We start from the raw sequence: 17,359 nt of genomic DNA, 5'->3' as shown, positions 1-17,359 counted from the left end.
ATTATGGGGGTTAAGGACGAACAGTAGCCGCCGCTGGGCAACTTCGCCTACGGCTAAGTTCTCCTGCAGCCAAGTTCGCCAAGATAACTTCGCCTTAACCCAATTTAAGTTCGCTTGCAGCCAAGTTCGCCAAGGTAACTTCGCCTGCAACTAACTTCGCCTGGTGATAAGTTCGCTTAAAGTTTAGTTCGCTTAACACTAAGTTCGCTTACAGTAAGTTCGCTTAATGTTAAGTTCGCTTAATGTTAAGTCCGCTTAATGTTAAGTTCGCTTAACACTAAGTTCGCTTACAGTAAGTTCGCTTAATATTAAGCTCTCTTATTGTTAAGTTCGCTTAATGATAAGTTCGCTGGAGTTAGCAAATTGGAAAATAACTTAAAAACCTAATGAAAAATGTGTTAAGACAGTTAATGGAAATAAAATTTTTCAAGCTGACCTGGCAGCTCGACCCCAGCCAGGGGCTCTGCCCCTTGGACCCTGCTAGGGGCTGTCGCCCCTAGAACCTCGCTGCCAGGGGCGCTGCCCCCGGACCCCCGTTCGTTGTGGGTTATATAAAGATAGAAATACAACATGAGTAGTAGTAGTTAATTGATACATGTAAATATTATACAGTTAGCCGTGCACAACTCAAGAAGGGAATAACGATTAACGAAGAGCGTAACAGGATTCAGGTGAGTTTCTAGCCCCATTCCTTGTTATGTTTTCGGGGCTGTGTGCATACTCGATGTGTTGTTAATACACTTATCCTAAGTGATAAGTGTATGCCATATGTGATATATGTGATAGATATGAATGATTGCTTGTCGGTACGCGAACGATCTTCGGATATTGCGCGTACTGTTAAGGTTATAAATAAAGGTACGGATATTATATATCGAAAATGTATGAACATTACAAATGAACATTTGTCGGGGCGTGAACGATCTTCGGATATTGCACGTATCGACAAGGGGTATGGTTGTTAAATGAATGATGTAAAGAACGCCTAGAGTGTTCTTATGCTATAATGTAATTATTGTATATGTGAAGTATGTGTATACAGGTACACTAATGGTATGTGAGTCCTACGTTCGACATAGTAAGTTAGGATGGCGAATCCCTCTAACTTCTGTTGGACATAGACTTGGCAGGTGATGGCGTAGTTAAGGACTGCGGGCCTTATACGTGATGTAGATGATAGATGTAAACATAGATAGGGACGGTGGGCCTTATACGTGTTATAGGAGATAGACGTCAACGTAGATAAGGACTGCGGACCTTATACGTAATGTAGATAGGCGTCAGCACAGGAAAGGACTGTGGACCTTATACGTGCTATACTTGTGTTCTAGTAGCATAGGGGAAGACTGCGGACTTCGCACGTGCTATCGGGTAGGTTGGAAACATAGGGAAGGACTGAGGACCGTGTACGTTTTGTCAATATAGGATGGTACAGGGAAGGACTGCGGACTTTGCACGTACCATAACTGGTGAACATAGGTAAGGACTGCGGACCTTTTACGTGTTCACGATCTTGAGTACAGGTATAGACGGCGGACTATGAACGTACTCTCGGTAGACTGAGGTTAGTGATTGTAGATATGTACGCATGTATGGTAGTAGGGTAACGGATTAAGTATGGATATGTATCTTCGGATATGTATGTATGTGTATGTATTATATGGCGTCCGATTAACTAGAACTCACTCAGCGTAGCTGACTTTTAGTATGTAAGGCCCCGTTACCGGTAGCCCTACTTTTATGTTGGATTTACTCATAAACGCAGTTCTAAATATCAGAGTTAATTAAAACATTCGCGGAATATAAAAGCTTTCATAAAACATTTCATAATAAAACCCGTCTTGACTTAAAACATCATTTTGTCTTTCAAAATAAACGAAACATTAAACTTAAACGTCTTGAGTCTTCCGATGCCAGCCTCTTATTCAGTGCCACGTGTCTCCTCAAGCGAGCTGCCTCATCCTACTCACCTGCGTGCATACTAAAAGTCAGCTACGCTGAGTGATTCTAGTTAATCATACACTATACAATACACATAAACTTATATTCATTCATTCATACTTTCATACTTTCTTTTGTATTAACTTACTTTCATATCTTACGTTATAAAGAGCATTACGCCCTACATTCCTCGAGTATTATTAGGGCTCGGTACCCTCCTTCCTCGAGTATTATTAGGGCTCGGTACCCTCCTTCCTCGAGTATTATTAGGGCTCGATACCCTCTTTCCTCGAGTATTATTAGGGCTCGGTTCCCTCTTTCCTCGAATATTAGTAGGGTTCGGTTCCCTAGTTCTCGAATATTAGTAGGGTTCGATTCCCTCTTCGTTACCGTACATCCATCCTTTCTTGCTTTTATTAACTTTATCACATTCATACACATAAGCATACATATCATACTTACCTTATACTTAGCGTTACAACCTGACAGTACGTGCAATATCCGAAAATCGTTCACGTACCGTCAAGCCATCATTCATACATTTCACATTATTCACATAAGGCATACACTTATCTCTTAGGATAAGCGTATTGTAGGTTCCCTGGACGGATCACACGAGATATCCCGATATACACAGGTGCGGAATCCCTGTGTAGATCGTTACGGACGTAGAACACAAACACACGAACACACGAATACGATACGAACAAACACACGTTATATTAATAACTCAACACGTGATATAATCACAGTTACAGACTCTCGACCTCACGTCACTTGACTCACGAACAATAACTGACTTACACGAACAACTTGAACCACTTAAACCGATAAGCCGTAACCTATATAAATACACGACAACTTCGCCTCAGGCGAAGTTGTCCATAACTTCGCTTGGTTAACAAGTTCGCCTAAGCGAACTTGTCAACAACTTCGCTTTAAACAAACAAATACATAAACAATATTACAGACTCGATTACAGACACTAGACATATGAACTACTGACATTTATGCACCAACAGACTCCCCCTTGGCAGTAGCTTCATATCTTGATCTTTCAGCATCTGTCTTGTAATCCTGTATCTTCACGCGTGCACTCCTTCTCTAACACATACCGACACAACTCGTTGATACTTTCTTGCTTCGTCCTTCCAAGCTGGAATATAAAAGATTTTCTTCTCGTTAAGCACCTTCAGATCAGCTTGCGATAAGTTAACAAGATGCATCGGATCGTAAACTCTAAGGATCTCTTGTTCATCCTCATCTTCCATCACTGCCTCCGCTGTCTCACAATCAACGAACCACCACTTTAGGTCTTTGAGCACATCCTTGGGCATAAGCTTCATCAGTACTTCTTTAAGGCACCGGATTGGTTTATACTTCATAACCATCCAAGGCTTTCCATCAGCTCTCAAACCTCTATCCTTGTCTTCAACAAGTTTCCCTTTCTGTGGTTTCAACAGCTCAAACTTCTTTTTCTTTATGCTCTCTTTCCATACGATTTTCCCTATGACTCTAGCCATATTATCATCACTTCGATTGATCAACCCCAATCTGGCTAAGTCTTTAACCTCACATTCAGGCAGTGTGTTTAACGATCTCAACATTCTTCTAAGGTACTGAACTCCATCATATCGTTTAATCACGAAGAGCCGCAACTGCTCATCATAAATCCAGCATATAATCCCTTTCTTTGCTTCAGCATAGCCCTTAATATTGTAACTCTTTTTGAACATTGTAGGGACTGCCGGTTTCTTCGTTTTGACGAACCATTGAGCATATCCTTCCTTCCACCTTGGCTGCTCTTCCCATTCAGTATCTTCAACTGCCGTCTGATCACCCATATCGGCCTTCTCAACCTCTGGAATGTCATGTTCGACATTTTCCTCTACTATCTCGCCTTCCTCAATCTCATTCTCAATCTGCTCACCGATCTTCTCAATCACATCACTCGGCAGCACATCTTCATCAAATAACACATCGTCACTGAATATATCATCGTCAAGTTCCCTCAACGCATCAATCACGTCATCATCACCACCAGCCGCGTCGGCAGACTCCCCCTCAGCTGTGGAAGTACCAAGAGCTTGAGAAGTTCTTGGCAGCTCACCACCTGCATCTTTCGATGCATTGGGATCATCGTCTCTGTCGTTTCTCTTCTTCGTCCTGAGCTCGTCGCCTTTACAGCTCGTCTCCCCCTGAGATGCCAAGAACTCCTTCAAGGCATCTATAATTTTCCCATGCTCAACCAGAAGGGATGACTGTAGTTGATTTTCTTCTACTAGGCGTTGAATAGTCAAAGATTGCTCTGCCACGATCCGCTCTAGTGAAGCTACTCTCCCTGAGTCTGAAGTAGGCGTAGGCGAGACATCAAAAGCAGGCGTAACCGCAGGTGGTACCATACCTGATAACCCTGCAGTAGTGACGACCGTTGACTCTACAAATCGTGCAGCAACCACCGACTGAGTAAGCGTTGGAGGTGGTAGAGACACAATCTCCGGAGTCGTCATCTGGATGGTAGATGGAGTGCCAGTAGATGATGTATCCACCACGGGAACATCTGCAGTGCTTATACTTGTAACCTGTACAGAAGTAGGAACGATAGACATACCAGACAGTGCAGCCGGAGCGAAACGTACCATCCTTGAAGTCTCTCCAGCTCCCATACCTGCACCTGTCCTTTCCCGTCTTGAACGTCGTATCAGCTTATGTATATCTTCTTCCTCTTCTGACTCATCATCATCCTCCGTCCTCTTTCTTTTCCCAAAAGTTCTCTCTCTAGACACCATCAACCGTCTCCCCTCATCCATGATCTCATCCAAATCTGAGTCAGCCATCGACGTAGCTGCTCTAGTAACACTCACACCCGAACCCTGTGCAGCAGAGACCTGCACCTCTTCCAGCGGATCAACTCGGTCCATATCAAAGTAATCTTGACCACCAAATACTTCATCAAGATCAATATTCTCCTCAGCCGTCACAACAGGCACAGCAGATGTAGCTTGAGTTGCTCTTGCCTGTCGCGGTTAAGGATCTCTGAACTCGTCCCCACCAGCAGGAACATACTCTGGGTTGATTAAAAACCCAAACAGTGGAGTATGCCTTGGACGCAGTTCAGGCTTGCTCCTCGCACTCGAAGTGCGGCATTGAGCGAAGATACGCTTGCTCACAGATTCCACGTATCTGATCGGGCGTCGTTGAGGTAGATTTGGAGCCACATGATCCAGGATCATCTGGATGAATCTCGGATACATAATAAACCTCTCACGAGCCATCGCTCTCCTTTGTCTATCGATCTCGTAAAAGACCATCTGACTAAAACTATAGCGTTTATTGTAAGTCAGTGCAGTCATTGCGGACTGCATGGTCGCACCCATACCGTCAGTGCCCGCCTTCCTTCCTGACATGCAAACTATCATGACGTGCATAAGGAAGCGCACTGATCAAGTAGAAAACCCTTCTGTCTCTGTGTATCGCCTAATGGACCAGAATAGCCCATTCGGAGAAACGCTCCATCACGAAACGGAGCCACAAACTCAGTTGGGTCGTCCCTCGTCTCTTCTCCAAACCGTAACGCCACCCGAATCTGTTCAGAATTGAACTGAACCTGTTGATTGTTCACAGTCGCTCGCATGACCGGGGGCTCAATACGACAATCGTATTCAACCGTCTGCCAAAAGTCTTCGATATTTGGTAAGGATATCGGCAGAGTCGTCGTGATAGCAAGAAAAATCCTCGAGCGTATGAGGAAAGTAATAATCTCGCGGTAATCCTCAACACCGCTCGCTTCCGGGTCAAGGGTGATGTACATATTGTGACCCGGGAAAAATTGCCTCTGATTGTCACCGTCGTCTCCTCCTGCACCTCCAGCACCAGCTACTGCGGCCATATCTGCAACAAACGAACCAAGTTAGTTAAACATTAAGACTTAACACAAGTTCGCTTTGTTACCATGAGCGAAGTTGTGATAAACTTTTTATAGGCGAAGTTAAAGGTGGGGCGAAGTTGGGAACAACTTCGTTTCAGCTTTAAGTTCGTCTATTTAACATTCAGTAAAATTGATCTAGGCGAAGTTAATGTTAACTTCGCCTCATCACAACATCGCCTCAGGCGAAGTTAATGACAACATCGCCTCAGGCGAAGATAAGCCTCAGGCGAAGTTACGGATAACTTCGCCTAAACCTTAAGTTCGCCTGAATCTGAATCGGCGACAGTAAGGATTATGGAACAACGTGCAGTTGATGTTTTCGTGATTAAGGAATCCGGAAAACATGATGTTAAGGTTATCTAGACGATCAAAGTGGTTCTTAACACGTAAAAACAAGTTTTTGAAAATCGGTTGAATGGCCGACGATTCGAGTTTAATAACCGGGTCGAAACGACCTAAGATTAATGCCCTTGTACATTGATGATATGATATAATTGCATCTCGAACCTGGAATCGGTATGAAATCTGGGAAAAAAATAACTCGGAATCGGAATAAACACAAGTTCGCCGGAAAATATTGGATAAGTTCGCCGGAAAAGATGAGTGAATAAGTTCGCTGATTTTGAATAATGAACACTGTTGACCCTTAAAATCCTTTATATAGGGGCGGAGTTATACTGGCGAAGTTACGGATAACTTCGCCTAGGCGAAGTTATTCACAACTTCGCCTGTTTAACAACATCGCCTATATTTACAAAATCAAACCTTATAATTTGAACATTTTTCAAATAACTCTTTAAAACTTCCCTTTAAGAAATAAATGACATGATCAATTCTAAGTAACCAGTTAAAAAATCATAAAACTATCTAAGTACAAAAACTTTAAAAATTTAAAGTATAAGGGATCAAATTTCAGTCTAGTTAGGGACTACCACGTATTAGAAAAGATCCGAACAGGAATCATACTAATTACGTGACTGTCACATAGATCCGTGTTTAGCTGTATTATGACATATAGAGACAGGTTGTAAGCAGGTATAACTTAAAGTGGTTTTCATCGTTTCTGTGATACGAGTTAGGTTCGATTAAGCCTCAAAATTTAAGTGGGCAATAACTCAGAGATTTTGATGCCTCCTATCTATTCTCAAAGCGTATTTGGCTTTCCCCAAGTCACCCCGAATTGACTTCGACCCATAGTGTCTGATTAAACTTGTAAGTATTCTTGATCTGCTTCCCGTTCTTCTCTCTTACTCAATGATTGTGAAGTCTTGATTTGTTGAACTCTAAAATGTTTCAATAACTCATAAGTTTTTTTTTTTTTTTTTTTTTTATGATAAACTTTACATAGACTTCAGAGTAGTAACCAACTGCAAGTCTCGAATCTGGATCACTGCAGTTTCTTGAAACGCTATCTCCACGGGAATCAGAACACTTACGGGCTCGTGTATGACTGGGTAATCGCTTTTCTGCCTATCATTTGGAAAGATATATATGAAGACATGCAGAACTCGTAAGGAGTTTCCACGTAAAATCAAGTAGTTTTAGTTTGTATCACATCTACTTTTACGCACCATAAAAAGTTACCATGACATACAATGACTGTCCTAAAGCCTTTTAAGCCTAATAACGTCACTAGTTAAGCACACAGAATTTGTATATCTATCATTTTCCAAGGTTGGATCAATTTTCTGTTAAACATAGCAAACGTACTTCTTACGAAGTAGTAGACTTGAAACATAATTTCATTTCCCTTTTTTTTTTAAATTTAACATTAATCGCCCCGACCAAAACAAAGTCTTCAGGTAAACAGCTATCCCGAAGATCCAATGGATCAGCTGGACCGACCACATACTAGTATGTGTCATTCTAACTAATTATGATCGACTAATTTTCAGCGAAAGAATAAAAACTCATCATAACCGCCCCGGTCACTTTCAGTCATCTGGTTAATGGCTATCCTCATATTCTACAAGTAGAAATAAGGACCAAAACATATCCGAAGACATGTCCTTCAAACTGTGGTAACCGACATACTTTTAAGCGATAGTGATTTTTTTTTTTAATAATAATAACTTGAAAAACATGGTTACTCGGGATTGATCATCGCATTCAACTCAATAAGGTTTTGAAATCTCGTTTTGTCAAACGCTTTAGTATAAAGATCAGCGAAATTATCAAGCGTATCCACCTTTTCAAGCACTATCAGTTTCTTCTCAGCACAATCCCGTATGAAATGATGACGTATGTCAATATGTTTAGTTTTACTATGTTTCACGGTATTGTTAGTTACTGAGATAGCAGCTGTGTTATCAATGCAAATAGGAGTAAGTAAGAAATTCAGACCATAGTCGCGCAACTGTTGTTGAATCTAAAGAACCTGGGAGCAGCAGTTGGATGCTGCCATGTATTCTGCCTCACAGGTTGAAATTGCGACCGAAGTCTGTTTCTTGCATTGCCACGACACCAATCTGCCACCAAGAAACTGACATCCTCCTGTTGTTGACTTCCGACTCTGATTGCACCCACCATAATCAGAGTCCGTGTAAGCGACCAGCTCCAAGTCTCCTCCTCTCGGGTACCACAACCCCAGCTTCGGCTTGCCCTTGAGATACCGCAGTATCCTCTTCGCACCCTTCAAATGAGATTCTTTTGGATTTGCCTGAAAACGTGCACAAAGACAAACAACAAACATTATATCAGGCCTAGAAGCAGTTAAGTACATTAAAGAACCTATTATAGCCCGATATTGAGTTGGGTCCACATCTGCATCACCGACTGATTCAGCACCCAATTTGTGATTGACGCAGATTGGAGTTTCATATGGAGAACTGTCCTCCATCTTGAAGCGTTTGAGCACATCATGAACATACTTCGTCTGATGAATGAACATCCCGTCCTTCTTCTGATCAACCTGCAATCCTAGAAAGAAAGTTAGTTCACCCATAGCACTCATTTCAAACCTTTTCTTCATGACGGTCTCAAAATCTTGACACATGGAGACTTTTGATGCAGCAAATATAATGTCATCCACGTAGACTTGCACCAGCAGGAAGTCGCTTCCATCTCTTTTGAAGAACAACGTGCTATCAATTTTCCCTCTTTCAAAACCATTTTCGAGCAAGTAATCTGATAAAGTTGAATACCAGGCACGAGGTGCCTGATGTAATCCATATAACGCCTTGCTCAATTTGTACACGTGATCTGGAAAGTCTGGGTCAGGAAAACCCGGAGGTTGCTCAACATACACAACCTCATCAACTTTCCCATTCAAAAACGCACTATTCACATCTAGCTGAAATACCTTCATCTTTTCATAAGCAGCAAACGCCAAAAACAATCTTATGGCTTCCAACCTGGCGACAGGAGCGAACACTTCATTATAATCAATCCCCTCTTGTTGATTAAAACCTTTAACGACTAGCCTCCCTTATTCCTTATAATGATCCCCTTATCATCTCTCTTGCACTTAAACACCCATTTTGTGCCTATAGCATGCACATTCTTTGGTTTTTCAACCAAAGTCCAAACTTCCATCTTCTCGAATTGAGCCAACTCTTCTTGCATGGCTTCGACCCACGAGCTGTCCTTTAAAGCCATTTGATAATTCTTCGGTTCAATCTGGCTTATAAAGCAGGTGTACAGGCATTCATTGATTATTCCTGTCTCCTTAATGCTTGTATAAACACAGGTGTGCTCATTCAAGCAACTTCTAGTTTGTACACCGGAGGACACATCACCAATCACATTCTCCAAAGGGTGATCTTTATGAATTCTCGTGGTTGGTACAGAACCGACATGCAAATTGTCTTCCAAGTTAGAAGAGAGCTCGTCAATGGTTGTTTCATACTGAGAGTGAAAAGGATTGATAAATTCTTCTTCAGTTGAGGCAGCAGGGGTACCGATAGTGTTTGATGAGGAAGGTTGACATTTATCAATCAGCTGTCTTTGTAATAGAATGTCTTCCTCGTCAAGGATCATCTTCGTTGCAACTCTCTCTTCTTCTTCAGCAATATCCAAAAACGGTACGTTAAAAGACTTGAAGAGTTTAACATAGTCGAAAAACTCAGCAGGTCCGTTGCTTGGTTTTGGCGGTTGGTAACTTGTGATGTCGGTGTTACACACCACCTCAACCTTGCTGGTCGATGTATTGAAGACACGTCTGTTAGGAGTCCCAACAACATAACCGACTAAGATTCCTTCATCGGCTACTTCACCAAATTTAGAATTTGTCTTCAAAATCGAACAAGGGGACCCGAATGGTTCAAGACCACTCAAATTGGGCTTTCTCCCATGCATAAGCTCGTAACACGTTTTATTAAGCCTCTTAACCGTTAAGACTCTGTTCAGGACATAACAGGCTGTAGCAACAGCTTCAGCCCAGAACACCACAGGAAGCCTCGAGTCAGCCAGCATTGTTCTGGCTCCTTCTATTAACGTTCTATTCTTCCTTTCAGCCACTCCATTCTGTTGCGGTGTATACGGAGCGCTGTATTGGTGTCTGTTGGTGCTACTTATGTTGCGGTGTATACGGAGCGCTGAAAATGAACTACTTATGTGAAGATCATCAGTTAAGAGGGAGTCTGTTGGTGCATAAATGTCAGTAGTTCATATGTCTAGTGTCTGTAATCGAGTCTGTAATATTGTTTATGTATTTGTTTGTTTAAAGCGAAGTTGTTGACAAGTTCGCTTAGGCGAACTTGTTAACCAAGCGAAGTTATGGACAACTTCGCCTGAGGCGAAGTTGTCGTGTATTTATATAGGTTACGGCTTATCGGTTTATGTTGTTCAAGTTGTTCGTGTAAGTCAGTTATTGTTCGTGAGTCAAGTGACGTGAGGTCGAGAGTCTGTAACTGTGATTATATCACGTGTTGAGTTATTAATATAACGTGTGTTTATTCGTATCGTATTCGTGTGATCGTGTGTTTGTGTTCTACGTCCGTAACGATCTACACAGGGATTCCGCACCTGTGTGTATCGGGATATCTCGTGTGATCCGTCCAGGGAGCCTACAATTGGTATCAGAGCTTTAGCTCGATTGTGTGGTTCGGGATATTCTCGCGGGTGTAGATTTCGTCCCGTTTCGACTTTTCGCGGGACGTGTTTTCGGTGTTTTTGCTCATTCTAACCTCCTACCAGTGTGTTCAAGCCTTTAAACTGTCAAAAACCTCGTTAAAATCCGTTTTACAGATCTGCAGAAACTGTGTTGTTCGTCAGGCGAAGTTGTTGTTCATCAGGCGAAGTTGCCGTCAGGATACGTAGGGTTTCGGCGAAGATATAAGGAGAGGCGAAGTTATTCACAACTTCGCCTACTTTTTCAAGTTCGCCTACTCAGCGAAGTTCTCTTCAAGTTCACCTACTTCCTAAGTTCGCTCACCCTAAGCGAAGTTATTCTCAACTTCGCCCAGTCACGCGAATTTAAGAAAGATCCAGCGAAGTTATTACTTAAGCGAAGTTATTCTTAACTTCGCCTACAGTACTTTATTAAATAAAAAAAAATTTATTTTTCAGGTTTCTTCTCTTCAAGAAGGATGTCGTCGATCAACATCTCGGAGCTTGTAAAGATGGAAGTTGAAGCGGGGTCAGCTACAAAGGCCCCAAGGTTGCTGAAGGGAACCGATTTTGTCGCATGGAAGGATCGGTTCATCCAATATGTAAAGTACCAGGATGCGAAAATGTGGGTGTGCATCCAAGATGGCTATATTCCACCTGTAATGGAGTACGAAGGTAGGGACCAGATCAAAAAGTACAGTAAGATGGAAGAGGAAGAGAAGAAGATGTATGAGGCCGAGAGCAAGGCCCATGCTGCAATCACAATGGCTCTTCCACAGGAGATCCTCCATACATTCAGAAAATACACATTAGCTAGAGAGCTTTGGGAAGCTCTTGAGAACAGATTTGAAGGGAATGTAGGAATTCGAGCTTCAAAAATCAAATTGCTCAAAACTCAGTTTTCCGTTTTCAAATTTTTGAAGAACGAATCTCTAGATTATATTATCACCCGATATTATCATCTAATGACTGAGCTGAGCAACTATTCTATTTCCTACCGAGAAGAAGAAATAGTTGAGAAGCTTCTCGATGCCCTCCCACCAAAATGGGAGATGTATACTGTACTGATGAGGGAAGACAAGGACTTCCCTACTTATGATCTTGAAACCACTGTCAACAAGCTCAGAACTTTTGAGCTTAATATGGTAAGAAAAGAAACATCTATGGATCAGGTTCAAGATCCAGGCATGTACGGTGCTAAAGTAAACTCCAATTCAAGTTCAAAGACTGATTCTGCCGCCTACTACACGAAGGGCGAGTCGGGTGCCAAGTCTTCACAGGAGGGGCATGTGTCAGTAAACTCAAATGGGGATGTTTGCTTTGTAGCCGGTGGATCAAGTGGTACTAAACAGACAGCAAGCCAGAGTAGTGGCTCTTCAAGTTCTTCAAGCAATAACTACTATAAGATGCCAATGAGCGTCAAATCTGCTGAAGAGCAGTTTGGCCTCTATGCTTCATGTGAGAACAATATCCAAGGGAAGGTTGTTGATCCAGCGATGCTGGATGAAGACTATGACCAAATAGATGCTGATGATATGGAAGAGATGGATCTACAATGGCAGATGGCCATGATTGTGAGGAGGGTGAAGAGGTTTATGAGGAAGACAGGGAGAAAGTTTGTTGGTGGCAGGCCTGGGTTCGACAAGACTAAGGTGAGGTGCTATAACTGTCAACAAAATGGCCACTTTGCTAAAGAGTGCAGAAACGAGAGAGTTGAACGTGGTCAAGGCAGGTCTGCACAGTACAATGGGAGTAGTAAAGATTTCAGTGCCATGATGTCTAGAGAAGCAGGTGAATACAACTGGAACCTGCATTCGGATGAAACTTTTGAGCAGGCAAATATGGCTAAGGTTGAGAATGAAGAATGTGAGAAGGTCACCGGAGAAGTGAAAGCTACTGGAGAGGAAAAAGCTTTCATGGCAGATCTCAAGGACCAGTCCTCCGAGGTATGTTCTAAACCTATATGTACTAAATGTGAGAACTTGTCTGAGCAACTTGCTACCATAACTGATCAGTATGTTCGTTTAGATGCTGAATTTAAAACTCTTAAAGAAGATCATCACTTTATGAAAGCAAGAGAGAACAGTTACAAAATTAAAATAAAAGCGTGTGAAAAAGATGTTAAAAGCTTAAAAACAAAACTTGCTGAAAAAATTGAAGTGATAGATCTAAGTTATGAGGTTTTGGAAGAAAAGACCAAACTTATTGCTGAACGAGAAAAACAGATTGCTGACCACCAGGTGAAAGTGGTGGAACTGAACCGAAAACTTGAGCAGTTCAGAAATTCCTCAGCTATTCTTGATCACCTTGTTAGTGATCAAGGTACCTCTGCGAAGAGGGGAGGAATTGGTTATCACGAGGTTCCACCACCTTATAACCACAATTATACTTATAACCCTATTGTTCAGAAATCTGTTGATTTTGAAGTTCCTCAGACAGTTCCAATCAAGGTTTCGAGTAAAGAACCAATTGTTAGTAAAGGCGAAACAAGTTCGCCTGTTTCAAGTGTGAAAATTTCTGTTGCAAGTCCAGTCTCATTAGATTCGGAGAAGTCGTCCGAATCAGGTAAGACAAAAGAGGAGAATGTGTTACCCAATGGTGGAGAAAAAGATAAAACTAATAAGAAAAGTACTCCACTAAACCCGTACGTCCCACCTTATGTGAAACGAACGGCCGGTAACACAGCCTCGAGATTCAAAACAACCTTTGAAAAGAAAGTGGAGCATAGGTGTTGTTTTAGGTGTAATAAATTAGGACATCTTGTTGCAGATTGCCCTCTGAAGCCGCGATTCAGAGGTGTGAGGCCTAATAAAACTGAGAATAAGACTAATACTATTAAAAATGAAAACCATTCAAAATTTCGAAATGTAACTAATTCAGGTTTTCACAGAAACAAACCTCAGTTTTACAATGCAAATAACCAAACCACAAGATATAATTCTTTCAATTCACTTAGGTTTGGAAGGTCCCACACTCAATCTCCAAGGTGGTTTCCTAATAGGGCTTACAGAAATCTTGCGAATACTAACTGTGAAAAGCCAAAGTTCGGGATGTATAGATCCAAGACCAATTGGTCTTGGGTCCCAAAATTCTAATCTTTTGCTTTATTGTGCAGGAACAGTTGAACAGGGCTGCCCACAATCTTTGGGTTGTAGATAGCGGCTGTTCCCGGCACATGACGGGTAACAAATACTTGTTACACGATTTAAAACCTGTTCAAGGAGGGAGAGTTAGTTTTGCCGGTGAAAGTGGTGGCAAAATTACTGGAAGAGGAACGGTGTCGAATGGAAAGATGACTCTTGAGAATGTGAACTTTGTAGAAGAGTTGAAGCACAATCTGCTGAGTGTATCACAGATTTGTGATAAGGAGTATACCGTTCATTTCACGAAGAATGAGGCAATTGTGTTAAAGCCTGGTTTTCAGATACCAGAAGAGTGGATTTTGATGAAGGCTCCACGTGATAGAAATACTTATACTATGGATATGAGGTCTACTGAAACAGCCACGGAAGTTTCATGCCTTATGTCAAAAGCGAGCGAAACGGAGTCCGAACTGTGGCACAGGAGAATGGGACACATTCATCTTCGGAAGATGAACCACATTGTCAGGAATGGACTTGTGATGGGCGTTCCCTTGAAAAGTTTTAACTTTGAAGACAAATGTATTGCGTGCAAAAAGGGAAAGCAGCACAAGAAATCCCATCTCACCAAGAAGGTCAACTCTATTGCCAGTACTCTAGAACTGCTTCACATGGATCTCTTCGGTCCCGTGAATGCAAAAAGTCTATGAGGTACTTCTTATTGCTTGGTGATCACTGATGACTACTCACGATATTCGTGGGTGTATTTCCTGAAATCGAAAGATGAAACGGCTCAGATGGTGAAGAATTTGATTACCAAAGTTGAGAACGTTATGGATAAGAGGGTTAAGTTCATCAGAAGTGACAATGGAACGGAGTTCAAGAATTTTGAGATGGAGATCTTCTGCCTTCAGAGAGGGATTGAACACCAATACAGCGCTCCGTATACACCGCAACAGAATGGAGTGGCTGAAAGGAAGAATAGAACGTTAATAGAAGGAGCCAGAACAATGCTGGCTGACTCGAGGCTTCCTGTGGTGTTCTGGGATGAAGCTGTTGCTACAGCCTGTTATGTCCTGAACAGAGTCTTAACGGTTAAGAGGCTTAATAAAACGTGTTACGAGCTTATGCATGGGAGAAAGCCCAATTTGAGTGGTCTTGAACCATTCGGGTCCCCTTGTTCGATTTTGAAGACAAATTCTAAATTTGGTGAAGTAGCCGATGAAGGAATCTTAGTCGGTTATGTTGTTGGGACTCCTAACAGACGTGTCTTCAATACATCGACCAGCAAGGTTGAGGTGGTGTGTAACACCGACATCACAAGTTACCAACCGCCAAAACCAAGCAACGGACCTGCTGAGTTTTTCGACTATGTTAAACTCTTCAAGTCTTTTAACGTACCGTTTTTGGATATTGCTGAAGAAGAAGAGAGAGTTGCAACGAAGATGATCCTTGATGAGGAAGACATTCTATTACAAAGACAGCTGATTGATAAATGTCAACCTTCCTCATCAAACACTATCGGTACCCCTGCTGCCTCAACTGAAGAAGAATTTATCAATCCTTTTCACTCTCAGCATGAAACAACCATTGACGAGCTCTCTTCTAACTTGGAAGACAATTTGCATGTCGGTTCTGTACCAACCACGAGAATTCATAAAGATCACCCTTTGGAGAATGTGATTGGTGATGTGTCCTCCGGTGTACAAACTAGAAGTTGCTTGAATGAGCACACCTGTGTTTATACAAGCATTAAGGAGACAGGAATAATCAATGAATGTCTGTACACCTGCTTTATAAGCCAGATTGAACCGAAGAATTATCAAATGGCTTTAAAGGACAGCTCGTGGGTCGAAGCCATGCAAGAAGAGTTGGCTCAATTCGAGAAGATGGAAGTTTGGACTTTGGTTGAAAAACCAAAGAATGTGCATGCTATAGGCACAAAATGGGTGTTTAAGTGCAAGAGAGATGATAAGGGGATCATTATAAGGAATAAGGCGAGGCTAGTCGTTAAAGGTTTTAATCAACAAGAGGGGATTGATTATAGTGAAATGTTCGCTCCTGTCGCCAGGTTGGAAGCCATAAGATTGTTTTTGGCGTTTGCTGCTTATGAAAAGATGAAGGTATTTCAGCTAGATGTGAATAGTGCGTTTTTGAATGGGAAAGTTGATGAGGTTGTGTATGTTGAGCAACCTCCGGGTTTTCCTGACCCAGACTTTCCAGATCACGTGTACAAATTGAGCAAGGCGTTATATGGATTACATCAGGCACCTCGTGCCTGGTATTCAACTTTATCAGATTACTTGCTCGAAAATGGTTTTGAAAGAGGGAAAATTGATAGCACGTTGTTCTTCAAAAGAGATGGAAGCGACTTCCTGCTGGTGCAAGTCTACGTGGATGACATTATATTTGCTGCATCAAAAGTCTCCATGTGTCAAGATTTTGAGGCCGTCATGAAGAAAAGGTTTGAAATGAGTGCTATGGGTGAACTAACTTTCTTTCTAGGATTGCAGGTTGATCAGAAGAAGGACGGGATGTTCATTCATCAGACGAAATATGTTCATGATGTGCTCAAACGCTTCAAGATGGAGGACAGTTCTCCATATGAAACTCCAATCTGCGTCAATCACAAATTGGGTGCTGAATCAGTCGGTGATGCAGATGTGGACCCAACTCAATATCGGGCTATAATAGGTTCTTTAATGTACTTAACTGCTTCTAGGCCTGATATAATGTTTGCTGTTTGTCTTTGTGCACGTTTTCAGGCAAATCCAAAAGAATCTCATTTGAAGGGTGCGAAGAGGATACTGCGGTATCTCAAGGGCAAGCCGAAGCTGGGGTTGTGGTACCCAAGAGAAGGAGACTTGGAGCTGGTCGCTTACACGGACTCTGATTATGGTGGGTGCAATCAGAGTCGGAAGTCAACAACAGGAGGATGTCAGTTTCTTGGTGGCAGATTGGTGTCGTGGCAATGCAAGAAACAGACTTCGGTCGCAATTTCAACCTGTGAGGCAGAATACATGGCAGCATCCAACTGCTGCTCCCAGGTTCTTTGGATTCAACAACAGTTGCGCTACTATGGTCTGAATTTCTTACTTACACCTATTTGCATTGATAACACAGCTGCTATCTCAGTAACTAACAATCCCGTGAAACATAGTAAAACTAAACATATTGACATACGTCATCATTTCATACGGGATTGTGCTGAGAAGAAACTGATAGTGCTTGAAAAGGTGGATACGCTTGATAATTTCGCTGATCTTTATACTAAAGCGTTTGATAAAACAAGATTTCAAAACCTTATCGAGCTAAATGGGATGATCAATCCCGAGTAACCATGCTTTTCTTGTAATATTTA

This window comes from Bidens hawaiensis, unplaced genomic scaffold (genome assembly GCF_021521415.1).
Source record: "Bidens hawaiensis isolate Kalapana, Puna unplaced genomic scaffold, B.hawaiensis_p1.1 tig00008970_1, whole genome shotgun sequence".
NCBI classification, from domain to species: domain Eukaryota; kingdom Viridiplantae; phylum Streptophyta; class Magnoliopsida; order Asterales; family Asteraceae; genus Bidens; species Bidens hawaiensis.
This window is presented reverse-complemented; position numbering follows the sequence as displayed.